The 8,538-nt window shown below is 44.4% G+C and overlaps 1 long non-coding RNA gene across 1 annotated transcript in view; it reads left to right on the forward strand.

Moving 5' to 3' along the window:
- The window catches only part of LOC109308723, a 13,530-nt gene that overhangs the window by 3,740 nt on the left and 1,252 nt on the right, over positions 1–8,538 (forward strand). The window contains exon 2 of the long non-coding RNA XR_002100699.1: positions 3,430–3,431. This is a non-coding gene — a long non-coding RNA (uncharacterized LOC109308723). The remainder of the gene's footprint in view (positions 1–3,429; positions 3,432–8,538) is intronic.

Here is an 8,538-nt window from a genome sequence, read left to right on the forward strand (position 1 = left end):
CAGCAGGGATTGCCCCCCACCAGTGAGCAGCAGCCAGTGAGTAGGGGCTATTTTTTAAAGCACTGGGAGCTGGGGCTGGGTGGGGCAGCCACGGGAGGCAGGGATTGGGGGAGCGGGCGGGGGTCCAGCGGGGTAGGGACGAAGCAGGGGATGGGGCCTGGTGGGGATCCCCCTATGGTCCTCTCCCCTCTCCTCCAGCCCCCTACTTACCAGCTCTGAGTCCAGCTCCCTGCTGCAGCAGGCAGGGACTGCCCGAATCATCAAAGCTTTCTGGATCTTTTCCAAATTGATTTGGAGAGCTTCATATCGATTTGGACCTTTTTATTGGTCCCCTGATTCATTTTGGATTTGAGGATTTGGCCACTGAATGGGGCTGAATCTTCTCCAGATTGAATCAGCACCTGAAGCTTTGCACAGCCTTACTCTGCAGCCATACACTTGTATCAGGGCATGGCTGTAGAGTGCTGTCAGAGGGCCAATCATGTAACAAATATCACTTCTGCCAGTGCCCTATGTAACACCTTCTTGCCATCATTCACATAGTGTAGTAGATTATCTCAGTGCACTAATTAAAATGCATATAATTTTCCTTCTCTGTCCCCACACACCAAGAATAAATTCTGTACTATAAACTGGTGGATGCATATATGCCCTTTGCTAAGCAGTGGATAGAACAAAATAGCTAAATTGTTTGTCTGAAGCTCTAAATTGTCATGAGTTAGCAGCTTCATCATTATCTTAGATTGTAGGGCCCTGTGCTTTTTGAATCAGGAGTAGTTGGAATGTGGGAGTGGCCCTAGTTTGTAACATGGTTACAACAAAAGTGCCTAGTTAGCAATGGGTCTGTTTTACATTATTTCAAAGGAGAAGAGTGAACATGGTCTTTGGGAGTAAAATTCAAACCTTCAATAGGCATGCACACAAAGCCATTAATGCCTGAAATCTATGTTTGAGCATTTGGCAAGAAGAATTAGGCAGGGGATGGTTCAAAAGAGTTCCATAAAGAGTGAATCAAACTTTTTTGAGAGCTCTGCTGTCACTTGAAATTAGAAACTAATTTAAACCCACCTGGATTTCAAATGGGTATTGGCTACAAGGCAAATTATTCAGAAATAGAAGTCATAGTACATAACAGTTAAGGGTATGTTGTCAGTGCTGTTCTTAGTGGTGATAGATGTCAGAACAAAGAGCAATGGTCTCAAATTACAACAAGGGAGGTTTAGGTTGGATATTAGGAAAAATTTACTAGGATGATGGTGAAGCACTTGAACTTGGAGAGGTGGTAGTATCTCCATCCTTGGAGGTGTTTAAGGCCTGGCTTGAAAAAGTCCTGGCTAGAATGATCTAGTTGGGGATGCTCCTACTTTGAGCAGGAGGTTGGACTAGATGATCTCCTGGGGTCCCTTCCTAACCTAGTTTTCTATGGTTTTATGGTAAAGCTTGGGAAAGAGGCTAGAATTTCAGTTCAGATTTTAGTCCAAGTGTAATAGTTTCATCATACAAATAACCAAATAATAATTCTATCCGTTAAATATGAATATATTGTCTACCACATGAGCTGATCAGAAATCGGGATTTCCTTTCTCTGGGAAATTCTTGTGCAGGATTTACTTTTATTCTGAAATAGGAAAACAGGACTGAAAGGGGTCTTTTGGGACAATGAGCTGAACCAGACAAAATTCCTCAAAGAACACCCATTTTGAAAAAAATTTCTTTGGAACCACTGAAAATTTAATATCAATAATGTTGACACATTGTGTTTTGGTAAGTGAAATTTTTCCTTTCAATAATGTCAAAACAAAACATTTCAGCATTATCAAATTGAAATGAGAACACCTGAATTATTTCTTTGAGGAATTTTCTATAGACAATGCTGTTGAAATTGTTACATTCCTGCAAAATATTTGAATTTCAATGAAACAGCATTTTTTGAAGAATGTTTTATTGATTCTTGAGCAGATCTACCTATATGGAGGATAAACTCAAAACAATCTGTGGCAGGCCAACAGGGGGTGCTCCTGCACTGAGCCATTCACCTCACTGTGCCCAACTAAAAACCATGCTTTAAGTGTCTCCCCTTGGGTGCCTATGCCCAGCCAACCCCCTTCCTGGAGCACACCCACTAGCCTGGGGTAATGCTGCCACCACCCAGGCTTCGGTCTTTGTTAGGGCTCTGTGCAGCCCAGGGTACACAAACCCTGTATACCTTGGGGATGCTTAGCCCACCATGGTATTTTGGGGTGCTGCTTTTAGCCTGAAGCATTCACAAGCGGCCTCCTGTACAGAAATAAAGTAAAAAGCCATGCCCACCTTAGCCAAATTAGTGAATGGGGCTTTAAAGGCTAGTCTTACCCCCATAAGCATTTAGAGCAAGGCATGTTATAACAGATAGATTTATTGATCAAAAAGGGAGGGAGTGAAGAAGGAATATAAAGCAATAGAAAATTGAAAGAAAACCTACTTTCGCAAAACAGAATGGGCTTGTAGGTCCTTTTGATATGTATCTAGTTCATTTAATCCTAAATTACTGGCTAAATAAGAGGTAAATTACTCACGTATTCATTCAGAGACCAATGGAGCTCTGGAGGCTTAATGCTTCTTTCAGGGCCCCAGATGACTGACCTTCCTCTTCCCAAAATGCCTCTTGCAGGACAAAGGAAGAGTGAGCTCTCCCCCTCCAGGATTTCTCCAGCCTAGGTCATGTGGATGCCTAGGCCTGGTTGTCCAAGAGACCAGGGGGACTTAAATCATGCAGTAAACAAGTGGAGAGGGGCTGGGCTGAGGCTACCTGGGGCCAGCAGACAGAGAGAAAGAGGATTTTTTCAAACAACCTACCACTTATAATAGGTAACAACATTGCTTGATAACTGCTGAGTAAGCAAAAACTTTCCAGAGCTATGGGATTAGATTTAATATATTCAGATTATTCTGGATTGTATATAAACACCTTGATTTAAATGAACCTACACCTGTGGAATATGGTAGACCGCATATTGCACAGCTGTGTGAAGGGGGAAATATTTTGCCAAGGCTAGATCAGCAATTTCTTGTCCCATTTGGATAAGGATCCTTAATGTATATTTAAAACCTTAACCAAAGGACCTACACAATTTAAGTGTGAAGGTGTGACTAATCACTTAAATTTTGGCTTTCTGACAGCATGGGCAAAAAGCAACTTTACCCAGTCACACAATTAAAGGGAGCAATGACCAGAATTGTCTATGTGCAAATTAGGCACATAGTTGCACTTAGCACTTAGCTTGCTTAAAAATCATGCTGGTGGCATATATAAAATACTGGTTTCCACATAAAAATATAACATAAGTAACATGGAATCATACCAAAGTAGGGCTTGGAGGAGACTTCAGGAAGGCATCTAGTTCAGTCCTTGCTCAAGATAGGACCATCCTCATCTAATCCAACCTCTAGACGTATATGTCTAACCCAGGGCTGTTCAACTTCAGAGAGCCTAGGGGGCCATGGGCTGAAGAGGTTGTGGGCCCTGGGCTGCATACATGCAGGATGCATGGGGTGGGAGCCAAACAGGTTTCCCTAGTACCCCACAACATGCAGGACTGCTGCCACCATTGTCACACAAGACCCCTCACTGCCACCATTATGTGGGCGATCCCCCCCACCATTATCATGTGAGCCCCCCCGCCACTGCCGCCATGCCAATGATCACCACCCCCTACCATCACTGCATGAACAGCTTGAGCACCCCCACCTGAACACCCCCCACTGCCATCACCATGTGGGCGATTCCCTCTTGCACCTACTATGCAAGTCCCACCACTGCTTCAGCATTCCCCGAGTAGCGCAAGCCCCTCGCCTCTTGTCCTCCACCCTGCTACACAAGCCCCTCCCTATTATCATGACCATGTGGGCAATCCTCCCTGCCACTGCCATGGGAGCAGCATGAGTCCTCTGTCCAGACCACTCCCCCCACACACACTGCTGCACAGGCAGTGAACTCACCAGGCTGCCTCACAAACCCCAGCTCTGCTGCCACCGCACCAATAGGAATGGGATCAGCAGCAGCCAGGTAGGAGCCCCGGGGGTGGGGTGGGGTGGAATGCCCGTTAACCCCTTATGGGCTGGATAAGGCCCACAGGCTGCCTGTTGAACAACCCTGGTCTAATCTGTTTCTAAAACTGCACAAGCAACCCTCCTCAGGCACAGTGCCTGAAAACATCAGAATACTCTAACTTGTCACAAGTAAAGCAGGGGGATGAGGGCACCATCAATGTCCTGCCACTACCAGGACAGGACTAGTTTGTTAAAATACAACTAAAAAGACACTCTTTTGCTTAATGTGTGGCCAGCAGGGCAGGAGAAAAAGCTCTGAAGGGTAGTGGATTCTGAAAAAAGCTGCAGCCTGCACTGTTCCTTTCTGCAGCTAATGATTCATAGCAGTCTTTCTCCAGGCTCTCCTGAGGCTTTGCAGTTCTTCATGGCACTTGCATAGCACTACTATGGAACAATTTGGCCCTTTGGTAGGACAATAGGTCACATGGAGTTTTTAAGGAGCCATCTCTGGAAAGAGCCATGGGGAAGTCTGAAGGACTGAGATTGTCTATGGCTCCAAACAGCAGAGCGGATGTGTGTAATCAGTAGCACATCCCATATATGACAGAAATTAATCATTTTCCAGGCAGTGATTCAAAAAGGATCACTGGGGAGATCTATGATGATTTCAAGAGAAACGTTCCTGATTGCTGCTAACGTGCTCTGAATGACGTACGAGTCACACGCAGCAGCTAGCCAGGAAAAAAAATTAAATCAGCTCTGTGTGCAAAAGCAGCATTTTAAAGGAAACTGCATCATGTGCAATCCTGTTCATTTCCAGGGTAAGTAATGATTCCTACTGGCATTCCATGTAGTCCACATGATCTGGTTTCAATAGGAAAAAGATAAGGCTCCAGATGCAGAGGATACATGGCCCAGCATTCATACTTTAAAACTCTGAGGGGCTGTGCTCCGTTTCCATAACAGTTTTTACACACATACTTTATAGGTCTCTTGATGACAATCTAAATCCTGACTGTTTTTCAATAAACCATTAATCTCTCAAAGATAATTCAAGGAAGTTGCTATATACTAATAAAATGTTAGTTTTCAGAGCCTGAAATAAATGAAATAAGGTGGAGAAGGGCATTACATTAAAAAGTTGTCTTGTGGCATGTACAGCAGGGGGACACTTAGTGTATCTTTATACATATTCCAGGATTCGGGGGGCGAAGGGGGGTTAGAGTGGGAGGCACTCTAATTAAAGAGCCTGAAGCGTCTTGTGTATTCAATGTCCCACACTCCAAAATGGCAGTGGGGACACTTTAACTAAAAGCTCATTTGACGAGCTTTAGTTAAAGCACCCCCATTGTCATTTTGAAGCATGGGGACACTGAAAACATGTGACACCAAGGCTGCTGGAGCTCGCTAATTAGCATGCTCTAGCAGACCCTATTCTGCTCCAATGTGTGCTATTGAGCACATGTCATAGGTGCCTTTAGTGTTATCTCCTTAGCCATCCTACCTGGGCCCTGATCCTGCTCCCACTGAATTCCAGTAGAACTGGGCCATCAACTTTTCTGGGAACAAGATCAGCTTCCATATCCCGTTTCCAGGGAATGCAAAATGTTACAGGAGGGTTTTGTGTTGCTGGTTTTACTTCCTGATTCTCCACTCCAAACTCAGTACCAACCTTGAGACAGGTCACACTAGCCTGGGAGCTGCTGTAAATTGTGCTGGGTGGGAATGGAGCCCTACCCCATTTGAGGAGGGCCAGAGCATTTATGCACCCAGTTGGAGAAAAGCCTACCTCAAGAACAGTGAGGAGTAAGATATAGAAGTTAGCTCTACCAGCAAAACATCTGCCAGATGCTGACAACATGCAATATTCTGTGCATCTGCCCAGGTGCTATACAGAACATTTCATTGTAGAGTGTGGGAAACTGTCTGACAGAAACTTCTCTGAGCCAATCAACTCAACCATATTATCAAATAACCATTCAATAGTCACTCATTTTTGGTCTGGTTTTCCATTTTAATTGGTGACCCACAACAGAATTAACACATTCTATAACATTCTAGCAATAAAAATAACAAAGGCCCTGAGCCCCCAATAAATTTTATCCCAATAAAATTTATGTTAACCATATGTCAGCTTGTGAATTTTCACAAAAATTATATAAATACATACAGAACTATGCAAAGCAGGCAGGAGCAATAAGTCTTTAAAGTGTTGAAGGGACAAGTAAAACTTATGATCACAGCTGATAGAAATGTATAGCCTCCATACTGGGAAAAAAGAGAAGGACAGGCCTGAAATAACAAATCCCCAGTGTAATAGATGGCCTGTGTAATAGAAATACTAAGGAAAAAAATAATCAGACACCTAAAGAGCAGTCTAAAAGATAAGAAAGCCATTCTCTGGACTCTGCCAGGTTAGATGGACACAGTTCTCAACAGAAACATCTGAGGGAAACTGCTGTCTAGACAGACATCATAAATAGAAATATGTAAAGCCTTTAGTAGTTTGCTCTAAATTCCCATGTCTGTGTTCTCTCCATATCCCACACAAACACGTACTTCAAAAGTATTCTTTATATGGAACATATTTAATTCCAAAGTTCCCCATAGTCCACAAAAATATGATGTCCCTTAATATTTATTAGTGAGAAATAGAGTCATGATAATCAGATTATAGGAGGAATCCTTCACAGTAAGCTATTCATCCAAGGCAGTTGTTCTCACCCTTTTTAGATTCAAGGCAACCTTTGGAAATACCAACTCTGGTTGAGGATTACTGAAGTATTAATTTTCGTACTTACTAGGGCTGTGTAAAGCTTCGATTGCTGATTCGATTCAACAGAGATTTGGCCCGATTCAGTGGCCAAATCTCCAAATCCGAATCGAATCAGGAAACCCTATTCTCTCCAAATTGAATCAGAACCGTCTGAACTGATTTGGGGAGATTCAGTGATTCAGACACAGCTTTATATGTTTTTTCTACATACCTCTAGGTAGCAGGTGGCTTGTGAATGCTGAGATGCTGGAGCAGATGGAGTGTCCTATGGGAGTGTGTGTGTGGGGGGGTCCCCAGCATGCTCTGTGGCAGGCCCAGAAGTGGACCAGAAGCACTCCTAGTCCACTTCCAGGTCTGCCATGGAGCACATGGGGGACCCCCCCACACAACCACACCCCAGCTCAGCGCCTGGTGCCTCCTGAGTCTGGGGGGGGGGCATCCAGGATCCCCCTGCGGCCAATTGCTGAGCTGGGGGGGTGTGGGGTCCTCCCCATTTTCTGTGGGATGCTCCATCCACCTCACCATCTCAGCATTCAAGAGCCATGCCTGGTACCTCAAGGTATGTAGAAAAAACATTTAGAGCTGTGTCTATGGTTGAATTGCTGATTCTCCAAATCAGAATCAAACCTTCAGATTCGGATTCAGCTGAATCAAATTTGGACAGTGATCCAAATCAGCAAATTGAATCACTGTCCCCCGAATTGGGCTGAATCTGAATCAGATACGGCCCACTTTGTGTATCCCTAGTACCTACAATTTCATTAGTAGTTATAATAATTTGAGCACTAAAAAATCCATAGTGAGATTTTATCTCTTGTAAATGTATTAGCCCAAAATTGTTAATATAACATGGCTGAAGTTTCGCTTTTGTATGTCATCCGATATCAACTTCCAAATCTATGAGCCACTGTCTGGTATTATTGCTCAATGTGAGGATTTCTTCTGACACATCTGGGCATTTGTGAAGACTGCAGCTGTCAATTAAGTGCTGAGCTGTTTGTTGGACACTGCATTCATACAAGGGGCTGTCCAATATATTCATCTTGTGCAGTGTTGTTCTGAAGAATTGGTACAATCTGTGGGCAAGGCAGGAGCCCCCAAGGGGACACTTGCCTGCCTGTACACAAATGCCAGAAGCTTGGGGAATAAGCAGAAGGAGCTCGTCCTCCTACTTAATGCAAATAATTATGATGTCATAGGGATAACAGAGACCTGGTGGGACTCCACCCATGACTGGACCTTGGGTATAGATGGTATACCCTGTACAGGAGGGATCACGTAGATAAAAGAGGTAGGGGTGTAGCTCTCTATGTTAAGGAAAGCTACACGTCCCTGCAAGCTGATGTTGGCAACCAGGGTGGACAACTGGAGACCCTCTGGGTTAAAATCCGTGGGGAACACAGAACAGGAGACACAACAGTGGGAGTCTACTACAGACCTCCCACCCAAAGTCAAGAGCTTGACCAGGAGTTCACCCGGGAACTGTTTGAGGCCGCATGCTCCAGGACCATGGTTGTCATGTGTGACTTCGATTACCCAGACATCTCATGGGATGATCACTCAGCAAAATTGGAGCAGTCACAAAGCTTCCTCTAGTGCATGGATGACCTCTACCTGACTCAAGAAGTCTATGGACCAATGAGAGGTAAAGCACTGCTTGACCTGGTACTGGCTACTGGGGATGACCTAATCAGTGACCTAGTGATCGATGGGAAGCTGGGTGACAGCGACCA

This window comes from Crocodylus porosus, unplaced genomic scaffold (genome assembly GCF_001723895.1).
Source record: "Crocodylus porosus isolate Cpor-Errol unplaced genomic scaffold, CroPor_comp1, whole genome shotgun sequence".
In the NCBI taxonomy this organism is placed as follows: domain Eukaryota; kingdom Metazoa; phylum Chordata; order Crocodylia; family Crocodylidae; genus Crocodylus; species Crocodylus porosus.